This window comes from Bos javanicus, chromosome 22 (assembly GCF_032452875.1).
Source record: "Bos javanicus breed banteng chromosome 22, ARS-OSU_banteng_1.0, whole genome shotgun sequence".
NCBI lineage: Eukaryota > Metazoa > Chordata > Mammalia > Artiodactyla > Bovidae > Bos > Bos javanicus.
In genome coordinates, this window is record NC_083889.1 from 44,573,744 (window position 1) to 44,596,906 (window position 23,163).

Below are 23,163 nucleotides of genomic sequence, written 5' to 3' on the forward strand. Positions count from 1 at the left end.
ATAACATGCACACTCTTCCATCTTCCTTGATACATTAAGGTTCCACCTGGAGTTGTGAATAAGTCTTAGTTGAATACATACTCTTTTCATTTAACTGGCTTTATTTTTTCTTCTCTAAAGGATAGGAATTTTATTTTCTTTTCCACTTACAAAGGGATTCTTTTTAATTAGTGATTAAATATAGTTATGTTTAAAATTATCCTATTAAAACAATATGGCTCTCTTGCTTTTTTATGTAACAAAAGCCACAGACTTTAGCCTTTCAGTGTCTTCTTCCCATTGATGAAACTCAATGGTCATGGCTTGCCAAAATAGGTATCCTGAAAAGTGAGTTTAGATGAATGGTATTGGAGTCTACAAATTCACCTCAATAGATAGTATTTGATTTTGGTAGTGTTGACTTTGTACAATTAACATTTTTATTTGTTTTACTAGGACTTCCTTTCTGGAGCAGGAAATGGCAACCCACTCCAGTGTTCTTGCCTGGAGAATCCCAGGGATGGGAGAGCCTGGTGGGCTACCGTCTATGGGGTTGCACAGAGTTGGACACGACTGAAGTGACTTAGCAGCAGCAGCAGCAGGACTTCCTTTAATAACCCCTTTTTATCAGCTAATAGCTTAACACGTTGGCTGTCATATGGGAGATCTATCTGCCAGCCAACAGTTGAGTTTTAGCAATGTTTATATTATTCCTTGATACTTTATTGTGATTTTCCTTGTTTTAGAAAGATAGTAGAACAAAAGGAAAACAGAAGCATTGCTATTAATGATAATGTAGGTCTTATAAATTTAAAATAGTTGATCCAAAGATAAAAATCATTAGGTGTACCAAAGACAGAGATGCTTCAATCACTGCTTTTTTATGAGAAAAAAAGGAGCAAAATGAATGATTATGTAAGAAACGTGAAATTATATCAAATGGTAAAAGAAAAATTAATCACCTTTTGCTGTGTAACAAAACTCCTGGACTTACAGCAACAGGTATTTATTCTCACCCTCATGAGTCTGTCTGTTGACTCTTATTTTTGGCTGATCGGGGTTGGGCTCCTGTGATGGCTCTGCTGTAGGTTGTAGCTTGGATCCTGGGCTGTTCCACCTGTGTTCTGGGGCCCAGGCTGAAAGCTACGTGGGGCATGCTCTTCTCATGGCAGATCAGTGTATTTAAGAGCCAAGTCAAACTGTACAAGCTAATGTCATTTCCATTAATGATATTTTTGGATATACCAAGTTAGATGGTGAAGCCCAACATCCATGGTTAAAAGTAGACTCTGCCCGTAGTTGGGGAGAGAATATTTAATGAACTATAATCTGAACTCCTACAATGTGTAAAAAGAATAATTTTTTTTTTTTAGAATTTTTAAATTTTTTCTTCTCATTCTTGGAGAATGCAGTCTTCCCGTCACTCCTACCCCTATTTTTATGACATATAAACATAGTATTTTGCATTTCAGGAATACACCGTGTTTGATTCCAGAGGATTGACTGTAAAAGCAGGTATGAATATATACATGAGTATATACATGAATTACTTAATCCAGGCACCTACTGTGTTTGAGGGACTGTGCTCAATGGAGTGATGAGCTCAGGAGTTATCATCTGATATGAATCCTGTTACCATAGAACTTATAAGGAATAGGTGTCAGGAAACACTTTGTAGATGAAATGGCATTTTCCTGCTTCCTTGAAGCAGTGGTAGTGTTAGAGATAGAACAGGGGATATAGTGCAAGTGTAAGGTGCACATCTGGATATAATGAGTTATTTCATTTGGCTAGAGGGGTGAATAATAAGGTGATAATAACTATAATAATTATAATAATAGTAATTATAGCCTAGCTTTTATTAAGCAGTTAATTATGTGCTAGGTACTCTCCACTCTGTTTAGCACTTTATGTGAAATATATCATTTAATATTTGGATATATTGGTAAATATATCATTTAATATTGGGGTAGGCCTACTTTCTGATTGCCTATCTAGTATTCATTCTCTCCTTTCTCACTAAAGGAACTCCAATTTTGTTTGAGATGGGAATATGCCTGTCTTACACTCCCAAACTCTCTTATGTGAATGGCCACGAAACTCAGGTCTTAATAATGATACTTTGACCCCTTTTTGCTTCTTGCTGTGGGGAATATGGGTGCAGTGCCTTGAGGAGCAGCAGCCAACTTCATTAACAAAGATAAGTTGTTGTTGTTGTTCACTCATGTCTGACTATTTGCAATCCCATGGACTACAGCACACCCGGCTCCTCTTTGCTCCATTATCTCCTGTACTTTGTTCAAATTCATATCCATTGAATCAGTGATGCTGTCTAATCATCTCATCCTCTGCCACCCCCTTCTCCTTTAACTTTCAGCCTTTCCCAGCATCAGGGTCTTTTCCAATGAGTCATCTCTTCACATCAAGTGACCAAAGTATTGCAGCTTTAGCTTCAGCATCAGTCCTTCCAATGAACATTCAGGATTTATTTCCTTGAGGATTGACTGGTTTGATCTCCTTGCTGTCCAAGGGACTCTCAAGTGTCTTTTTTTTTGTTTTTAATTTTATTTTATTTTTAAACTTTACATAATTGTATTAGTTTTGCCAAATATCAAAATGAATCCGCCACAGGTATACATGTGTTCCCCATCCTGAACCCTCCTCCCTCCTCCCTCCCCATACCATCCCTCTGGGTTGTCCCAGTGCACTAGCCCCAAGCATCCAGTATCGTGCATCGAACCCAGACTGGCATCTTGTTTCATACATGATATTTTACATGTTTCAATGCCATTCTCCCAAATCTTCCCACCCTCTCCCTCTCCCATAGAGTCCATAAGACTGTTCTATACATCAGTGTCTCTTTTGCTGTCTTGTACACAGGGTTATTGTTACCATCTTTCTAAATTCCATATATATGCGTTATTATACTGTATTGGTGTTTTTCCTTCTGGCTTACTTCACTCTGTATAATAGGCTCCAGTTTCATCCACCTCATTAGAACTGATTCAAATGTCTTCTTTCACACCACAATTTGAAAGCATCAGTTCTTCGGTGCTCAGCCTTCTTTATGGTCCAACTCTCACATTTATACATGACTACTGAAAAAACCATAGGTTTGCCTGTACAGACCTTTGTCGGCAAAGTGATGTCTCTGCTTTTTAATACGCTGTCTAGGTTTATCATAGCTTTCTTTCCATGGAGCAAGCATCTTTTAATTTCATGGGTCCAGCCACTGCTCACAGTGATTTTGGAGCCCGGGAAAATAAAATCTGTTACTGCTTCCACTTTTTCCCCTTCTACTTGCCATGAAGTGATGGGACCAGATGCCATGATCTTAGTTTTTTGAATGTTGGGTTTTAAACCAGCTTTTTCACTCTCTTTTTTCACCCTCATCAAGAGACTCTTAGTTCCTCTTCACTTTCTGCCATTGGAGTGGTATCATCTGCAGAGCTGAGATTGTTGATATTTCTCCCAGCAATCTTGATTCCTGCTCGTGATTCATCCAGCCTGGTGTTTCGAGTGATGTACTCTGTGTAGAAGTTAAATAAGCAGGTGACAGTATACAACCGTGTCATACTCTTTTCCTGATTTTGAACCAGTCAGTTTTTTTCATATTTGGTTCTAACTTCTGCTTCTTGACTTGTGTACAGGTACCTCAGGAGATGGGTAGCATATATGAAACATGACAAAGCTGGAACCTGGAAGGCTGTTGGTTTTGATGACATTGTTGAGCCATAGTACAAGCCTAGACTGCCTTTCCCTGTTAAATCAATACTTCTTATTACTTAAAACAAATAACCTCCTTAGTTGTAAGCTACTATTTGTTACTTGTAGTCAAACATAATCTTCACTGATACTTATAACTTCTCAAGAGCCTCTGCAAATAGATGCTATCATACCTATTTCAAGGGTGAGAATATGAAAATCAGATTAAGGCATTTGCACAAGATCTAGGATTCATTACTGAGTCATTTTGACTTTTAGGGTCATCATACTGCCTTTGGCTGGGCAGATAAGTACCACAATAGAGACTCTGTTGGAGAAGTAGTTTGGAGTAAAATTGAGGGAGGAAACTGGATTCCAGGCTGAAAAGTTTGAGTTTTATTACTGGGAAAAAGAATGTAGCTGGCCCTCAGTATATGGAGATTCTGAGTCTGGAGGGTTGACTGTAAGGGACTTGAACATCCTTGGATTTTGGTATCCATGGGCATTCTAGGAGCCAATCTTCTGCAGATGAGGGGCCACTGTATACCATGACTTGACAAAGACAGAGACTGGAGTTTGGAGGACCACTGAGACTTAAGTGATGTCACCCAGTGCTTTAGTGTGAATGAAACTGGAGGAAAAGCTCAACACAAAGGTGAGTTGGCAATGTGAGAAGAGACTGGAACTAACTGAACGCAAATCATAGTCAGCTATTAACATGTTGTCTTCTGAGAACAAAACTAAAGTCTTCTGAAGGTTAGTATTAACTTCTACTAATGGTTTCACATTTGCCAGGAAGTAGGGAATGAGTAACATAGAGAACTGTTAATGGGATGTGAATCATTATTTAGTGCAATAGATGGGGACTTCTACTTGTCTGTATCATTTATTGAACCCTTGATGACCTTGTATGACATGATTTTGATCTGGGTCTGGCTCTACTGCACCAGTTAAAGGTAGCAGAGATGAAGGGTAAGGCCAGAGAGTGGTGCAATAGCACAATGAATTCTGTCCGTGGACTTTTTTCCGCATCTGCTAAACATTTTGGTGCTTTCTTAGAGGTGGGGTAGGGTCAATTTAACTTCCTGGGCCTCCTTTCCCCCTGTTTCTCTACTTTATTTAATCTATAAAATAAAGGATTTGGTTTACATTAGTGGTTTTCAAATGTTTTTCAGCTGTAGGAACTTTTGTTTCCTGAATAAAAAGTTGTCTGGACCTTCAGTTTAATATAGAAAAAAGTAGAGTTGCTCTGAAAATTCAAGGCCCGGGTTTATGTAGTCTGGGATGTCTTTATATTGAGGCTACTGCTCTGAAATGCTCCCTACATGTTCTCCCAGGTCCAGGATTATGTGAATCTTAGAGTTGTCCAGATGTTTTATTGGAGCATCCTCTTTAACAAATCACTTTGTTATTCCACAGCTTGCTGATTTTAGTATCATCCTGGGTAGAGATTGGTGGTGGACAAGGAGGCCTGGCTTGCTGTGGTTCATGGGATGGCAAAGAGTCAGACACGACTGAGCTACTGAACTGAACTGAACTGAGGGTAGAGATTGTTAGTGTTCACCATGGCTACTTTTTCTCTAGGTATATGTTGAAAGTGACTTGTGTCACCTCTATTTCTAGAACACTTAATTTCCAGTGTGAGACCGTCCAATACTGTCTTCTGCTGTGATGATCATGGCAACGCCTGTTGAGATGGAGCCTCCGTGTGCCATAGTCCCTAAGTTACTAAATGAACAAATCTTCCAGTCAGTTGGCGTTGGACATATAATGTGACTATATGTTATAGTGAAATAAACCTTTGTTGTTTTAAGCTATTGAGATTTTGTGATTGTTTATGCAGCATTTTAAGGAACTTCTCTTTACTAATAGATCATCTTTTAGCAATCTTTAGCATCTTTAGTTTATCTGCTAAACTTTATTTAACTTGCTTTTGAAGTGTCTTCTAGATCAACCTGAGGCCTGGCCAGCTTGTCCTTACTTTGTTCTTAGAAAAATAGAAGGCAGCATGTATATTTACTGTCTGTGTAGGTCTCTGTACTCATAGGTTTTACGATTTGGAATGTTGTTGTTTAGTCGCTAAGTTGTGTCTGACTCTTTTGCGACCCCATGGACTGTAGCCCGCCAGGCTTTTCTGTCCATGGAATTTCCCAGGCAAGAATACTGCAGTGGGTTGCCATTTCCTTCTCCAGGGGATGTTCCAACCTAGGTATCGAACCTGTGTCTCCTGCATTGTAGGTAAATTCTTTACCCCTGAGCCACTGGGGGAACCCCGTGAATTGGAATACTTAACTATGTTTGCTGCTACTGCTAAGTCGCTTCAGTCGTGTCCGACTCTATGCGACCCCATAGACGGCAGCCCACCAGGCTCTGCCATCCCTGGGAGTCTCCAGGCAAGAACACTGGAGTGGGTTGCCATTTCCTTCTCCAATCCATGAAAGTGAAAAGTGAAAGTGAAGTCGCTCAGTCGTGTCTGACTCTTCGCGACCCCATGGACTGCAGCCTATCAGGCTCCTCCATCCATGGGATTTTCCAGGCAAGAGTACAGGAGTGGGTTGCCATTGCTCTCATGTTAAAAAAAAAAGTCCAAATAAATATTGTGTAGCACACCTTACTTTTTTAAAAAAAAGTGTTTAATTTAATGCCCTATTGCTTTTTAAGATAATAGAACCTCAGTGGCTCAGGAAAGAATGATTGTTTTCAGTTACCATAATAATGGCTACTGTGGATTGAGGGCTCATTCATTGATTTGTGAAATATTTATTGAGCATCTACTATGTGATAGGTACTGAAGCTATATGGATGAACCATAGATAGTTCCTCACTTGGAGCTTACACTGTAGTTGGGGTTTGTGAATAAGTTTTCTCTGTTCTATGAAGGATACCAGTTATGAGCATTTACTGTGTGGTAGGTGTTTTATATTCCTCATCTCATAGTGCCTATAATGGTAGGTATATGATCACCATTTTATAGGTGAGGAAACTGAGACTCAAAGAATTTGATAACCTATGAAGGCAAGAATTTTTGCCTTTTACTTAGAAGGCAAAGTGCTTATTTGCACTTTAACCCCCAGTGCTTAGTAGAATCTTTGATACATTGTGGTTGCTAAATAAGTATTTGTTGATTAAATAAATGAGCAGAGGAACTTGCTTAAAGTTCATGCCGTGGAAAAGCGAGAACTTGAACCCACATCTGCCTGACTCTCAGGCTGTTGAATTATCACTGGGTGTAGTAGGAGAGTGTTTTCACATGGTAACAACAGAAGCAACCACTGAGCCCCACCAATGTCAAGGAAAAGGCACCAGCAAGAGCCAGATTGTCTCTTTTTTATGGGTAGGGCCAAATTCTCTGCATGAATCGCTACTCACTGTGTCTCAGCTGGGGAAATTCGAGGCTACTCTCTCACTGACTTAATTGCTGATGTAATTGGTTACCCCTGTCTTGGGCCAGTTCAACTTCTGCTCTAGCTGGATTTCCTTAGCACTTGACTGGCCTTGTTTCCCAGGACTGTGCCTCAAGTTCTGCTTTTAACATCTTGCACATCCCTTCTCCACTTTCATTTTTCAGATGTGTTTCTTTGAAGTTCCAGGAAATCTCTAGTTGCTGGCACCTAGTGGGCACTCAACAAAATTAAAAGGGAGAGCAAGAGAAGAAAATAAAGGCAGCCAGCACTTTTAGGAAGGAGCTAAGTGATGACTTTTTCCTGGAAGTTAATGGTGAGATTGCAGCTCCAGCAGATGGGGAGGATGGGTTGGGTTGCTGGGTATATCTGGGGTAGGTACACCTGTCGATGGAAGTCCAGTGGCAACATTCATAGATGCCTTATACCAGCAGCTCTCTCTGGGGTAGGTACACCTGTAGATGGGAGGCCAGTGGCAACGTTGATAGACACCTTATACCAGAAGCTCTCTCTGGGGTAGGTACACCTATAGATGGAAGGTGGGTGACAATGTTCGTTGCTGCCTTATACCAGCTCTCTCTGGGCTAAGTATACCTATAGATGAAAGGCCAGTGGCAATGTTTATAGATACCTTATACCAGCAGTTTTACTTTGCTGTGTTTTCTTCAAAGTCTATATTTTGCTCTCTTACTTCTCCTGTGTATGTGCAGTGTGTGCACGCACATCTATGTGTATGCATGGGAGTCTAATAACATTCCATCTTTCTTCCTGCCTTACAGCTTTCCACCCCTAAAGGTAGTTGTCATTCTGTGATTTCAGAATATGAATGAATCACAGGCAGCAAAGTGCCTTCCCCTGTAAGTGTATTAAGAGCACACTATTAATTCAAGGCAACTTCTTAGTGGTTCAGAAGACAAGAGCTTGAATGGGAATTGAGCAGTGTGTTCTTTAAGAATACACTCAGATCCTTCTGTGAACTGTGAGAGGCTTTCCCTTAAAACAGTATGGCTAATTATAGCAAGAAAGGGCAGGGTTTTATGTAAGGAATTATACCAACTTGTGCTCGGTAGTTACTGTTCTATGTAGCAGGTTTCTCTAAAACAAGGTGAGAGTGAAGGATGGCAGTACATCCTCTGTGGGCCCAGAGTGATTGAAAGTAGGGCCCCAAGGTGATTTGGAGTCTGGGGGCTGCTTTGAGGGTGGAGAATAACACTCTGAAGGTGGAAGGCTGAGTGGTTCTGTAAGACGTGAGATTGGTCTGATCTCTAGTTATATTCTTGGTCAACCTGGTGTAGATGCCAGACTCCTACCATGATGGCTTTCTTGTTCCTGTTTTAAGTCATGTTAGCCATTCTGCCTTCCTGCTGGCTGGCTCCAAGCTAACTGCCATCCCTGGAGAAGCAAGGCTCTGGTTCAAAGGGCAGGATCCTAGTGGAGCAGTGTTGTTGATCCTTTTCCACGTTTAGCTCTCAGGAGAGGGCTTTAGATGTGTTTTCTTTCCTCCTGGTGATTGTTTTTTGTTCATTTTGGGTAAAATTCCCAAATTCCCTCTACACTCTCCCCCACCCCATTTTGGTTCTCTAGCCATCTTGTGGGGAGAAGGCAATGGCACCCCACTCCAGTACTCTTGCCTGGAAAATCCCATGGATGGAGGAGCCTGATAGGCTGCAGTCCACTGGGTCGCTAAGAGTCAGACACGACTGAGCGACTTCACTTTCACTTTTCACTTTCATGCATTGGAGAAGGAAACGGCAACCCACTCCAGTGTTCTTGCCTGGAGAATCCCAGGGATGGGGGAGCCTGGTGGGCTGCCGTCTATGGGGTCGCACAGAGTCGGACACGACTGAAGCAACTTAGCAGCAGCAGAAGCAGCAGTCATCTTGTGTCTGAAACTTCTCCATGGGGGGATGCAGGAGGTTGGGTAGCAAATGGAGTGAAAGCTTGGCCTTCTTAGAAGCTCATTGAAATAGACCCCGTTAGATGCTGGGTGAATACAAAAGCCCCTGAGTGTCAGTAACTGCTGTTCATCAGGCTCGCAAGCATGGAGCAGTTAGTAGGGGTGTGTAAGGAAAATTCTTTCCATTCTTGTTAAGCCTGAGAAAGAACTATCTTCATACACAGACTTTGAATACGTTGACAGGACGTCCTTAAAATCAGCAATGTGAATAGTTACTTAGAATAACTTCAGAGCAGATTCTTTTGGATATAGAGATGTGAGCCCTGACCTGTGAGTCAAGAGACCTAAATTCTATTCCTGGCTTTACCACTAGCTTTCTGCTTATTTTTCTCTTTCTTGATATATATCAAAATCATCTGGCCCTTCTCCAGGTCTAAACTAATTTTTTTTACAGCATATTTTTTGGCAAAGGATCAACTAAGTAACTGCGATTTTATTAATGACTTTGTCCTGGAAAACAAAACTGGCCAGTATGCTTTCATGATGGACTTTATTAACAAAGAGTTAAGCCATTATATTATGTATTCACTCTATATGTGTGTGCTTGCTTCATGCCAGCTCTCTGCTGGCACAGGGGATGCAGCTATACAGAGCAGGTGATTTTGAGGGGCTCAGGGGGGAGGGCCTGAGCCTTTAGTGGGGGACTAAGCAAGTAAGCAGGCTACTGGAGTGGGAGCTCTTATGGGGGAATACCCAGGCTGTCTTCCTCCAGGAGAACTGAGGAGATTCATGGATGAATGATGGAGGGAGATGTCTAGAAGAAGGTTAACACCTAAGGTGAGGTAGAACAGGAAGTGGAGTTAGCTGGTGTGGACTTGGGTTTTGATGGTACAGTAACAGAGGGAAGAGTCCAGATCCAAAGATGAACAAGAGATTGGAAGTTTGGGGGCTTGGGGATATTAAAGTAGACCTGTGGAGCTGGAAATTAGCTTGGCTTGGGGTGGCGGCTGGTGAGAGAGGCCAGGAAGAGTAACAGCCATTAAGACTGTAGCTTAACCATCAAAGGGTTTTAGTAGCGGAATGACACAGTCAGAGATGCTGAATTCTCTTTATTCTTCCTTCATTCCACTTTCGTGGCAATAACTACCTGCTTCTGGTATTGGTGGGAGTATGGAATTTGACACTGGGTATTAGCAGGATGACCTGGAAAACAATGGAAAGATTATGAATATGGTCTTGGGAATCCTAGCAGTGTCCACCCTGATTTCATTGACCAAACACACTTTCTGCAGGTGAAGATGCTCCTGATAAAAGATCCAGAGTGGGATGTTGTTTTTTGAGCATCTCTGTGGATGTTGTGGGAGAAGGCAATGGCACCCCACTCCAGTACTCTTGCCTGGAAAATCCCATGGACAGAGGAGCCTGGTAGGCTGCAGTCCATGGGGTTGAGAAGAGTTGGATACGACTGAGCGACTTCACTTTCACTTTTCACTTTCATGCATTGGAGAAGGAAATGGCAACCCACTCCAGTGTTCTTGCCTGGAGAATCCCAGGGAGGGGAGCCTGGTGGGCCTGCTGTCTGTGGGGTCGCACAGAGTCGGACACGACTGAAGCGACTTAGTAGTAGTAGTAGTGGATGTCGTGTGGGATCAGGTTCTTTTCAGTGAGTTCTGAGCAGAGCACAGAGTATAGATCTTGTTTTAAAATGTTTGCAGTTAATGGGTGCAATTAAACAGACTTTGTTAGACCAATCGAAGGAAATAGTTGAAGTAATTCATAGTGTACGGCTTCTGAAACTGGTGTAAGAAAGTTCATGAGTGAAAATGTTTTAATTATTCTGTGAGATGTACAAGACTGAGAGTTATGTGCTGAAATTGTTTTCAGTGTGCCATATATCTCAGCAGCCTATGACTTTACTTCTGTATGATTTTTGTAGTCTAGATGGTAGCATGATAAACTGTCTTTCATATATTAATCTTGACTTCTGTGCTTCAGCTTGTAAATCAACATTTGAGCTGCTATATCATGGCCTTACCTGCTAAAAAATAGTTTTATAGAGTTGACCAAAAAGTTTGTTCAGGTAAAAACCCTTGGTCAACCCAACAGTTCAACAACATCACCATGTTTGTATAGCAGAGTTTTTGTAATCATTTGAGTGTTTCTTTAATCTTCTCATTATTTTATAAAAGTAAGTGGAAATGGAAAAACAGACAGTAATAAGGTGAGAAATATGAGCCTCATAAACATAATGTAATTGAGGCAAAGATGACACTATTAAAAATGCCCAGTGTAGATGGTGTGTACTCAGTCAGAGGCCGTGGACTTAAGGTGACCAACTCTATTTAGTTGTGAGGGATAAGAAAGAAGATACGGGCTATGGACATAGGGAATTTTGGAAAAAAGCTTTGTGGATAATGATAAAAATCAACATGTAACTTGGGATTTTGTCACTTATTGGTTTTGGAGAACAGAGCTTCCCTTTTTAACATAACTGTTGTCAACTTTTTGTTCAGCTTTAATTAACTGTTTGTTCAGCTTTAAAAATATACATGTATATTGAGAAAGGTATTTTCTGCAAAAGTAATAGATAGTAATTGAACTCACCAGTCTTATGTAGAAAAGTCCACCAGGGCTGGACTCTTTTGGTTTGCTTAGTGGCATTGTTGGTCATAGTGCTTAACAAAATTCACTGTCTTTTGGCAAACCAGTAAAGATAAACCAAAGAAAATACAATGGACCTAGGAAAGGATATACCTCAATGGATTTTCATGATTCCATGGTTTCCTTTGGTACACTGTGGAACAGAAAAAGACTAAATACATTTTCAGTTCAGTTCCGTTCAGTCGCTCAGTCGTGTCCGACTCTTTGCGACCCCGTGAATCGCAGCACGCCAGGCCTCCCTGTCCATCACCAACTCCCGGAGTTCACTCAGACTCACGTCCGTCGAGTCAGTGATGCCATCCAGCCATCTCATCCTCTGTCGTCCCCTTCTCCTCCTGCCCCAAGTCCCTCCCAGCATCAGAGTCTTTTCCAGTGAGTCAACTCTTCGCGTGAGGTGGCCAAAGTACTGGAGTTTCAGCTTTAGCATCATTCCTTCCAAAGAAATCCCAGGGCTGATCTTCTTCAGAATGGACTGGTTGGATCTCCTTGCAGTCCAAGGGACTCTCAAGAGTCTTCTCCAACACCACAGTTCAAAAGCATCAATTCTTTGGCACTCAGCCTTCTTCACAGTCCAACTCTCACATCCATACATGACCACAGGAAAAACCATAGACTTGACTAGACGGACCTTTGTTGGCAAAGTAATGTCTCTGCTTTTGAATATGCTATCTAGGTTGGTCATAACTTTCCTTCCAAGGAGTAAGCGTCTTTTAATTAATAGAAGCAAGGTCAGATGCTGTAAAGAGCAATATTGCATAGGAACCTGGAATGTCAGGTCCATGAATCAAAGCAAATTGGAAATGGTTAAACAAGAGATGGCAAGAGTGAATGTCGACATTCTAGGAATAAGCGAACTCAAATGGACTAGAATGGGTGAATTTAATTCAGATGACCATTATATCTACTACTGTAGACAGGAATCCCTCAGAAGAAATGGAGTAGCCGTCATGGTCAACAAGAGAGTCCGTAATGCAGTACTTGGATGCAATCTCAAAAATGACAGAATGATCTCTGTTTGTTTCCAAGGCAAACCATTCAATATCACAGTAATCCAAGTCTATGCCCCAACTAGTAACTCTGAAGAAGCTGAAGTTGAATGGTTCTATGAAGACCTACAAGACCTTTTAGAACTAATACCCAAAAAAGATGTCCTTTTCATTATAGGGGACTGGAATGCAAAAGTAGGAAGTCAAGAAACACCTGGAGTAACAGACAAATTTGGCCTTGGAATACGGAATGAAGCAGGGCAAAGGCTAATAGAGTTCTGCCAAGAGAATGCACTGGTCCTAACAAACTCCCTCTTCCAACAAGACAAGAGAAGACTCTACACATGGACATCACCAGATGGTCAACACTGAGATCAGATTGATTATGTTCTTTGCAGCCAAAGATGGAGAAGCTCTATACAGTCAACAAAAACAAGACAGGGAGCTGACTGTGGCTCAGATCATGAACTCCTTATTACCAAATTCAGTCTTAAATTGAAGAAAGTAGGGAAAACTACTAGACCATTCAGGTATGATCTAAATCAAAATACATTTTAGTCCTCATCATATGCCTTAGTGATGCCGAGATGGTATATTTGTAGCCATAAAGAAAGATGGGTAAGAATTAAGGTTTGTGTACAATTAAACCCACTGCCCTCTGATTCCCTTGGTCAGGAGGGTATGACAGTGATCTGTCTGCCTTGGAAATGCTGATTGATATTTGGGAGCTTGTTTCCTTCATGAGCTGTGCCCACTTTTAAGCAAAGAATTGTGTTGGGTGCAAAATTCCATTTCCTTTTCATGCTTCTTGTGGTTAAATGATGAATGTGAAATCATGGGAGGTGTTAATCAGATAGAATATGGGAAAGAATAACTCTTGGATTTCTAGTCTTTCCTGACTGAGAGAGACGGTTTATCAAAATGGCAAATAACTATTTGGCCAGAAGTTCAAAAACCCATCTTGAGTACCTTCCGTGTGTCAGACATTGCGCTAATCAAGAATTATCTCTTTTAATCTTGGCAGTACCTCCATGATCCAAGTGTTATTTCTCAAAATGAGGAAATTAGCACTTAGAGAAGTTAAGGAACTTGCCTGTGTGTCTTAGTTTAGCTTCTCCCAGAAAGACAGAAGCTTTCTAGAATACTTATCTTGGTATTCTAGTACAAGTAATTGTTTGGGACACACAGGGAATACCAGTAGGCGAACATGGATGTAAGATAGGGAGGAGAAGGCAGCCGATAGCTGGGATGTTATTCAGCAAGTTACTACAGTGATGACTGGAGTTTAATCTTACAAGGAAACTCTGAAGAATAGTGTAAAACACTTGTCTGCGTATGATCTCATGTAGGGTTGAGGAAACAGGGGTGTATAACCACCAACTTCTGTCGGTTGCTTTTTCTTTCCTTTTAGAGAATTTATTTTTTATTGTGGTAAAATACACATAATGTTTATCATTTAAACCATCTTTAAGGGTCCAGTTCTGTCATATTCAGTCCATTCACAGTTTTGTGTAATTATAACCACTCTCGATCTCCAGAATTTTTTTATCATCGCAAACTGAAACTCTGTGCCCATTAAACAATGACTCCCCATTGCCTCCTGCCCCCAGCCCTTGGCAACCACTATTCTACTGTCTGCCTGTATGAATCTGATTATTCTAGTTACCTTCTATAAGTGGAATCATGCAATATTTGTCTTTTTGTGTCTGGCTTACATCTCTTAGCTTAATGTTTTCAAGACTCATCCATGCTATGGCATGTATTGAAGTTTCCTTCCTCTTTAAGGATAAATAATAGTCCATTGTATTTATATACTACATTTTGTTTATCTGTGTATCTGTCAATGGACATTTGGTTTGTTTCTACATTTTTGCTATTATGAGTAATGTATCTATGAACATTAGTGTATAGTTATTTGTCAGTTTTTAAAAAAAATAATTTTATTTATTTATTTTTGGCTGTGCTGATTCTTCGTTCCTGTGCAGTTCTTTCTCTAGATTCGACAAGTGGGGGCTACTCTCTAGCTGCGATGTGCCGGCTTCTCATTGCAGTGGCTTCTCTTGTAGCAGAGCACAGGCTCTAGGGCACTCAGGCTTCAGTAGTTGCAGCTCCCAGGCTCTAGAGTACAGGCTCAATAGTTATGGAACATGGATTTAGTTACTCTGCAGCATGTGGGATCTTCCTGGATTAGGGATTGAGCCCATGTCTCCTGCACTGGCAGGCAGATTCTTTACCACTGAGCCACTAGGGAAGCCCCTGTCAATTGTTTTTAAGAGTGGTTAATTCCCTGGTGCTTACATCCCACCCCTTGCAAAAGTAGAATAGTTTTCCAGGGTTCAAAAGAGTCCCTCAGCAGAGATGCTGATGTTGGCTGTGTGAAGTCCTCTGGGGCACTCTAAAATGTTCAAGTCAGAGGGACGTTAGTGGGGCACTTAAGGGCATTTGTTACAAGGTCTTTACCCAAGTAAGTAGAAAAGCTAGAATTTGAATTCTGGACTCTTGACTCAAAGCCCTTGCTTTTAACTGCTCTACACTGAGTGCTGTTATAAGTGTAATAGTACTGAGATTTGAAGATGAATGAGATGTGGTTATTGCCTTCAAGCACCTATCAGAGTTGAATCATCTGTTTTGCAAAATGCTGCAGGGAAGACAGTGGCATCATATGGGGCAATTTCGAACTCATAGATCCATTGTAATTGGAATCACAGGTAGCAGATGTATGGGTCCCCTTTCTCCTGACATCCAGTGGGGATGCATTCCTGGGCCAGGCATGACTGGACTCTTCATGGGGCTCTGCTTCGGGGCAGGCACTCACACATGTGCTGACCACGGAGTCATGAGTTTCCTTCCATGCCCATTGATGCAACTACATTACCTCAGCAGGATTTATCCTCCTTTGAGCCTTTCTAATAATTATCTTCATCTTGATGTCCAAGCATGAGGAGCACCTATTTGTTAGGGAAGAAATCAAGGCCCAAGAATGATAAAGAGAATACATTTAGAGGCAGTTAAAATGGTTGGTTCTGTGTATCTGTCTGAAAAAAACATCATTTACAAATGCTTTGCATTTATCTAGAGATCTAACATGAGACATTTTGTCCCTGAAAAGATGACATTAGATTGGTACTGTGGCAAAAGGAGAAAAGAAATGAGAGATCAATCAGTGAGGAAATGTTACTCTGTATTTTAACCTAAATATTAAATATTTTGTTTTAGTACTGCATTTGAGGGAGCTGGGTGTGTTAGTCAGATATTGTCAAGTTACACTGAGATAACAACTCTGTATCACGGTGGCTTACTTCTGTCTCTTGGGTACTGCATGGGTCTACCCCACATTGTCTTTATTCTGGGGCTCAAGCTGAAGGAGTGGTCCCTTCCTTGAAGGAGCTCTTCTCATGGTTCAGTTCAGTGGTTGTCATGTCTGACTCTTTGTGACCCCATGGACTGCAGCTTGCCAGGCTTCCCTGTCCATCACCAACTCCCAGAGTTTACTCAGACTTATGTTCATTGAGTCAGTGATGCCACCGAACCATCTCCATCCTCTGACATCCCCTTCTCCTCCTGCCTTCAATCTTTCCCAGCATCAGGGTGTTTTCCAGTGAGTCAGTTCTTTGCATCAGGTGGCCAAAGTATTGGAGTTTCAGCTTCAGCATCAGTCCTTCCAATGAATATTTAGGACTGATTTCCTTTAGGATGGACTGGATGAATCTTCTTTCAGTCCAAGGGACTCTCAAGAGTCTTCTCCAACACCACAGTTCAAAAGCATCAATTCTTCGGTGCTTAGCTTTCTTCACAGTCCAGCTTCTTAGTCTTTTGGCTAAGATCAACTGTGTTCTCATGGTAGAGAAGAAAAAAACAACAGTTTACTCACAAGATGGCTCTTATAGCTTCTATTTGGATGTGGCATGTGTCATTTCAGCTCACATTACATTCTTCAGAACCAGTCACATGGCCAGGCCTTGTGTCAATGGGGTAAGAAAGATTCTCCCCCAAAGGGAGGGAGAGACTCTAGAGATGAACTGACTAGATAGGGACAGTGACTACTTTGAACAAATGAGGCATTTTGCTGCACTGGCTAAAATTTTATCTCATGTGCAAATTGCTTAGTAGCATTTTAAACCATCTAATCTTTTTAGATCCCTTGCAACACATTTAATATTGTTTTTCTTCTTTTACTCATAAGGAAGAAACATACTGTACATAATGTTCTAGTTTTCTTCCCAGGATCCATGTAAAACCACCTATGTAGCTAGTATTATTTTTCCTAATAATTGAAGCAATTGTTACTGTCTTTTCAAGAACTGATCATAGAGATTGAAGGGACCATTGAGACTCAGAATCTGAATGCTGTTTATAGTCATTTGTGAAATGAATAGAGAACAAAGGACTAATTATTGACAACATGATGATCATCTTTTAAGAAATGAATACAATGTGTCTGTAGTTACTATTGACAATGGTGAGGGTTGTTGTACTGATATTTATCAAGTCTCAGGCACTGTGCTGAGCACTTACACTTTTTCTGATTTAGTTATGACTCACTTTCTTTCGGAGAAGGCAATGGCACCCCACTCCAGTACTCTTGCCTGGAAAATCCCATGGGTGGAGGAGCCTGGTAGGCTGCAGCCCATGGGGTCATAAAGAGTCGGACACGACTGAGCGACTTCACTTTCACTTTTCACTTTCATGCATTGGAGAAGGAAATGGCAACCCACTCCAGTGTTCTTGCTTGGAGAATCCCAGGGACGGGGAGCCTGGTTGGCTGCCATGTATGGGGTCTCACAGAGTCAGACACGACTGAAGCGACCTAGCAGCAGCAGTAGCAGCACTTCCTTTTTGTGAAGTAACTCTTGTCCCTCCTGAGGCCATTATTACTTACTGAGATACTAGGGCTCAGAGAGGTTTGTTAACTAACTCAAGGTTAAACAGATGATAAGTATGAGTTTCAGAACTCAAGCCTGGTATGTGTTTAATCACTTACCCAAGGTTTCTCAAAGTTAGATGAGATCCCTTTTAAAGAAAGTCATTTCTTGTAGAACTCCAGGGTTGACTTAAGTTATTGTTATTGTAATGACACCTTTAATGGTATAAGCATAAAACTGGTAAGGTTTTTTTCCTAAGCTCCTACATCTTTATAAAACTTAAATCAATTTAGAAATTAAGTACACTTCATGTTGCTAATTCAAATTAACAACATTAATATAACCACATTAACTAAATTGCTGCTTATAACTGGAATATGATGCCAACTATTCTGGGCAGGCTCCTTGGCAGTCATCTGGTCTACCCTGCTGTGTGCTGAGTGATGACTCAATTCTCCCACCGTATTCACAATATCCAACTTGCGCGAAACTTTGCTTCATGCTGAGGAACTTGACATCCATTACCTTTCATTGGGTAAGGACACATCAGTTAGATTTCCAAGTCCATCTTCTTTCTTTCACTTTGACCCATGGTGATTCCTTAGGGTATAGCTTGTTGCTCAAATGCAATGGGCATGGCTGCTGTGATGATCAAGAATATCCTTCTATTATTTATTTTTAGATTATTGAAATAAAAACAACCTTAAGTTCTCAGGAGATTTGTAAATTCTTTAATATAGACAACTATGGATGTGCCCCCTCCTTCTTAGTTTTTGCTCAGGTTAAAAACTGGATTTTCTCCCTCTGGTACCATTCTGTCTTTCTTTTATAGGATTTTCTCCATATGAGACCACACCCTGTCACTACCTGAAAGGTTCTCTCATCTATTTCCAATGCTCACAGCACCTGGCAGCCTTTCACAGTAACTGGAGTTTCTTATGTAAACCTGAATAAAGGGGCTATGGTTCCCTTTTGAAATGGAGGAATTTGAGTTTCTTGAAGATCAGAAATCATATTACAGATTTGTTCTTGAAATATCTGTTGAATAGATTTAAACTATGCTGCGTGATTTCCCTTTTAATATATTTTGTTAGAGAAGTCTACCCTTGTCTATGCACTAAGAGTTTTAACTTGATGACTTAATGCAGTAACTGACTCTTATTCATTACAATTTCACTTTTTAGAGTGGTTCCTGAATACTATTAAACACTCTGAACTTGGGCCTTGCTGAAGCCTCATGTGACTCCTCTGTGATGATCAATCATATTTTTCAGAGACCCCAGAGTTAGCATATAACATTTTTTCTGTATCTTTTTTCCAGAATACATAGATGAATGCTTGTCTCATCTGCCCATTTAAGCTGTTTCCCATCCCTTCCTATTGATTGTGGTATTTTTTTTTTGGAATAGTTTACAATATTTGCTAAAAATGTTCCTTGTGTATATGATTATGTGTATATTCTTTTCCAGTAAAAGGCTATGTAGACATAATCCTAACGTGTTGATTTTAAATGTAGAAAATATTTGTGTGATTGGATGTTTAGGGGCAAAGAGGTAGAGTTGTTCTTCTACCTTTCTGTCATTTTCTCTGAAACATCTGTTAGTTGACAGATTGAGGATTTTTTTTAGTGTAAGACCCAATAATTCCTGAAAAAAATTTTTTTTTTTTTGGTAAGTACACTATAGCTAGAGCTTTGCCAATTGACATTTTACGTTTGCAGATTAAAGGAAATGCACAGATGTTTTAAAAATGAATCTAAAAACCTTATTTATCTCTTCAGTGCAATCAACTTAATTTGTTACATTTATGAAACTTTATGAAGCAATGAAAATGTTGTTATAATCAGCATATTATATTAACCATAATTATTTTCTTAAAATTTGATTTAACATCTCAAATTATTTTACTTTTACTGATTGTTGCTTGGGATTTTGCTATATTTTAAACTTGTGGATATAGCTGTGTAGTACCTAGTGGTCTGTTCCTGTAACAAAAGTTTTTAGGTGCTCCAGATTTTAAATTTAATCCCTTAGAAGAAATTGATAATGTTTCAAATTAAAATAAAAATGGTCCATGGAAAGTACAATTAATTAATACTTGGTATACAGAGTCCTTACCTTGTAGTATAGAATGTAGTCAGCCTGTCACTTCAGCACCTTATTGTGAAATACAGCCAAGGCAGCTGAACATGTAATCATGCTAAATCTGCACATGGAAAATAGCAATTATAAAATGAGTTTGGGGGAACTAAAGGAGAGAGTCGTGATATGTGGATGAGAGTGTCTGAGTTGCAGAGAGCTTCTTGGAAATGATGAGAAAGTATTTTTTAAAATCTCTGCTACATCAAGCTAGGCTTTTTGTTCCCCTCAGTTCATGTCATTGTGGTAAAGAGGAAATGGCTTATTATTCAGTTCAGTCACTCAGTTGTGTTCAACTTTTTGAGACCCCATGCCAGGCTTCCCTGTCCATCACCAACTCCCGGAGCTTGTCCGTTGAGTCGGTGATACCATCCAACCATCTCCTCCTCTGTCGTCCCTGTCTCCTCCCACTTTCAATCTTTCCCAGCATCAGGGTCTTTTCCAAGGAGTCAGTTTCCAGGACTGATTTCCTTTAGGATGGACTGGTTTGATCTCCTTGCAGTCCAAGGGAATCTCAAGAGTCTTCTCCAACATCACAGGTCAAAAGCATCAATTCTTTGGTGCTCAGCTTTCTTTATAGTCCAACTCTTACATCCATACATGGCTACTGGGAAAACCATAGCTTTGATTAGATGGACCTTTGTCGGCAACCCTATGAACAGTATGAAAAGGCTTATTATTAGGACTTTCAATACTTACATATATGTGTGTATGTGTGTGTGTGTGTATATACATATATATATATATATAGGGTTGTAGCCTTCACATAATGGGAACATGTCTATTTTTCTTTCCAGTTTTAAAAAATGTTTGATGTCTTAAGCATTTTTGAATAGAGAGCCAAGTTTGACTCTGGAATGTCTAATCAGGCAAGCTTAGTGGGCTGAGAATTCTAAGACAACTTTCAGGTTCAAAACCACTGTGCCCTGTTCTGGTAGCCTTGGGCTGATCAAAGTTAACTTTTATTGAGTATTAGCTCTGTGCTAGACGTTGTACTAATAATTACTTTTCTTCTATCATCTTAATTTTTCCCAAATCACTATGGACAATACTGTTATTATACTCATTTTACAGATAAGAAAAATAAAGATTGGCAGACTAAAGAAATTTACTTAAAGCTGAACATTAAGAAATTAGAGATAGGATTCCCCATGAGTCTAATTTTGAGGTCCTCTCTTTCCTTTTTTAAAATACTATGTCTCACCTCTCTGGCTACTATTACAGAATTATTGCATTAAATGCCATGGAAGTGATTTCAATCATATGATAAGAGTTCATAATATATATTCTTTCAAATATTCAAAAACTATTTTATGTATGTTCTGTGTACCCTTAGCTCTGGGCAGGAAGAGCACCTGCATAGGACCTGAGGCTTTAGAGGGCCCACTGTGGCCCTCATCTTCCTGCATGTTCCCCATGGGGGAGGGGTCTGTAGGGCCACATGGAGGTTCCCACCTGGAACCTCTGCCTGGCATTCCAGAGTCAGCTCTGGGTACATACAGGCCTGGGACCTCCACTGCTTAAGTGAACCTGAGTGGTCGTCCAAGGTCTGCTTGGATTTCTTTGCCAAAGTCTTTCCTTCTGAGGACAAACCACTGTGTACACTGTTAGGCCTAGAGTTGCTGCTGTTCTTGTTCAGTCCCTAAGTCATGTCTGACTCTTCGTGATCCTTGGCAGCAGCATGCGAGGCTTCCCTGTCCTTCACTATCTCCTGGAGCTCGCTCAAACTCATGTCCATCGAGTCAGTGATGCCATCCAACCATCTCACCCTCTGTCATCCCCTTCTCCTGCTGCCTTTCTCAGCATCAAGGTCTTTTCTATGAGTCACTTCTTCACATCAGGTGGCCAAAGTATTGGAGCTTCAGCTTCAGCATCAGTCCTTCCAATCAATACTCAGGATTGATTTTCTTGAGAATTGACTGGTTTGATCTCCTTCCTGTCCAAGGGACTCTCAAGAGTCTTCTCTAGCACCAGTTTGAAAGCATCAATTCTTCAGTACTCAGCCTTCTTTATAGTCCAATTCTTACATCTGTACATGAGTACTGAAAAAACCATAGCTGAGGGGTACCTATTTGTGAAAGTATAGACCATGTGTCAGGAAGCTACTGCCTGTGGGTTAAGTGTACGTAACACATGTTTTTATAAATAAAGTTTTATTCAAACACACCTACACTCATTTGATCACAAATTGTCTGTGACTGCTTTTGTGCTGAAATGGCAGAGTGAATAGTTGTGACAGAGAACAAATGGCCCATAAAGCCTAAAATATTTACTATCTGGTCTTTTTAAAGAAAAGTTTGCTGGCCCCTGGTATAGACAGAGCTAGGTTAGTGTACAGTCTGTGGAGTTCACATGTGTGAGGCCTCTGGGGGTGGTTGAGCCAGGAATGGGGCAAGAAGGCTGTTGGCTGGGGGAACACATGCCTCTTGTCATCATGTTTTGGCCAAAGCTCTGAAGAGACCAGGAATTCTAAGTTCAAAATTTATCTTCTGTATCTTTATATTTGTCATGGTAAGAAGATAAAATTAATTTTATTTACTAGTTTTTTATCTCAATTTATAACTATAAAATATATAGACATATGGTACTTGGATTTCTGTTTGTACTCTTGCCCTGGGTCCCACAAATGTTAAAACAAATGTTAAGCCCTGGGTACAGTGTAGGGGTTTAAAGTAGGAAGGTCGAGAGACTCCAACAAAGAATCACACAAATTAATATGGAATTATAATGTGGGAAGTGCTTTAGGTCATATATGGATTATATGAAATAATATAATATACTCAGAAACCTTGCTTCAATTTTCCTTTGTCCAGAGGAAACAAAAACCGCTAGAACCCACCCGCCAGCTTAGCTGGAAGTTCTAGGTCTTTCCACTAGGGTTCCTCCCATCTCTCTCCATTTTTCCTCATCTTCCTGCTTGACCCCTACCGCAGGATTACAGTGCCCTGAAGCGAGGGGGAAACGGGTATAAATCCAAGCCCAGAGATGTGTTGTCCCACCGTTACGCCACGGGATTGCACCTTTGTGCCACAAAGTGCTGCTGGTGAGACTGGCCTTTCTCAGATGGAAGATGCTGTGGGTCCCTCTATGATGACCACTGTATGGTCGCACGAGGGAAGGCTGATCCTGTCTCCCAGGGCCAAGCTCAGCCACTGGTGGGCCGTGCATGGTGCAGCAGATGGTGTTGGTGCCCCACCCTCATCTCCTCAGCACTCGTGGCCTGTGTTGGAACATGAGAGCTTTTTCTTGGTCTCCACGTAGCACAGACTGGGAGTGCCAGGGGAGCAGCCCTCTGCCTTTAAAGAGGTATACCTAAGAGGCAGGTTCTGCACTGTCTCTTGGAGCTCTTTCAGCAGAATTGAACCCAGTTGTCTGTAGCAGAAACTTCCTTGAAAATGCACCCTGTATTGGCTTCCTTCACTTCTTTGTCTTAGCACCAAACTCTCCCTTCAATATTCCCTGGGATTACCTTCTGCATCCCAATCCTTGTCTCATTGTCTGCTGTTGGGAACCCTGCTAGGAGACATAGACTTA

At 40.8% G+C, this 23,163-nt stretch overlaps 1 protein-coding gene across 9 annotated transcripts in view; it reads left to right on the top strand.

Annotated features, from left to right (window-relative positions):
• The window catches only part of ERC2 (ELKS/RAB6-interacting/CAST family member 2), a 993,593-nt gene that overhangs the window by 2,835 nt on the left and 967,595 nt on the right, over positions 1-23,163 (top strand). The window contains exon 2 of one of the 9 annotated variants that reach the window (XM_061396629.1): positions 7,253-7,401. The exons of the other annotated variants lie outside the window; for them this stretch is intronic. The gene's annotated coding sequence lies outside the window, so the exon portion shown is untranslated. The remainder of the gene's footprint in view (positions 1-7,252; positions 7,402-23,163) is intronic. 9 annotated transcript variants of the gene reach the window in all.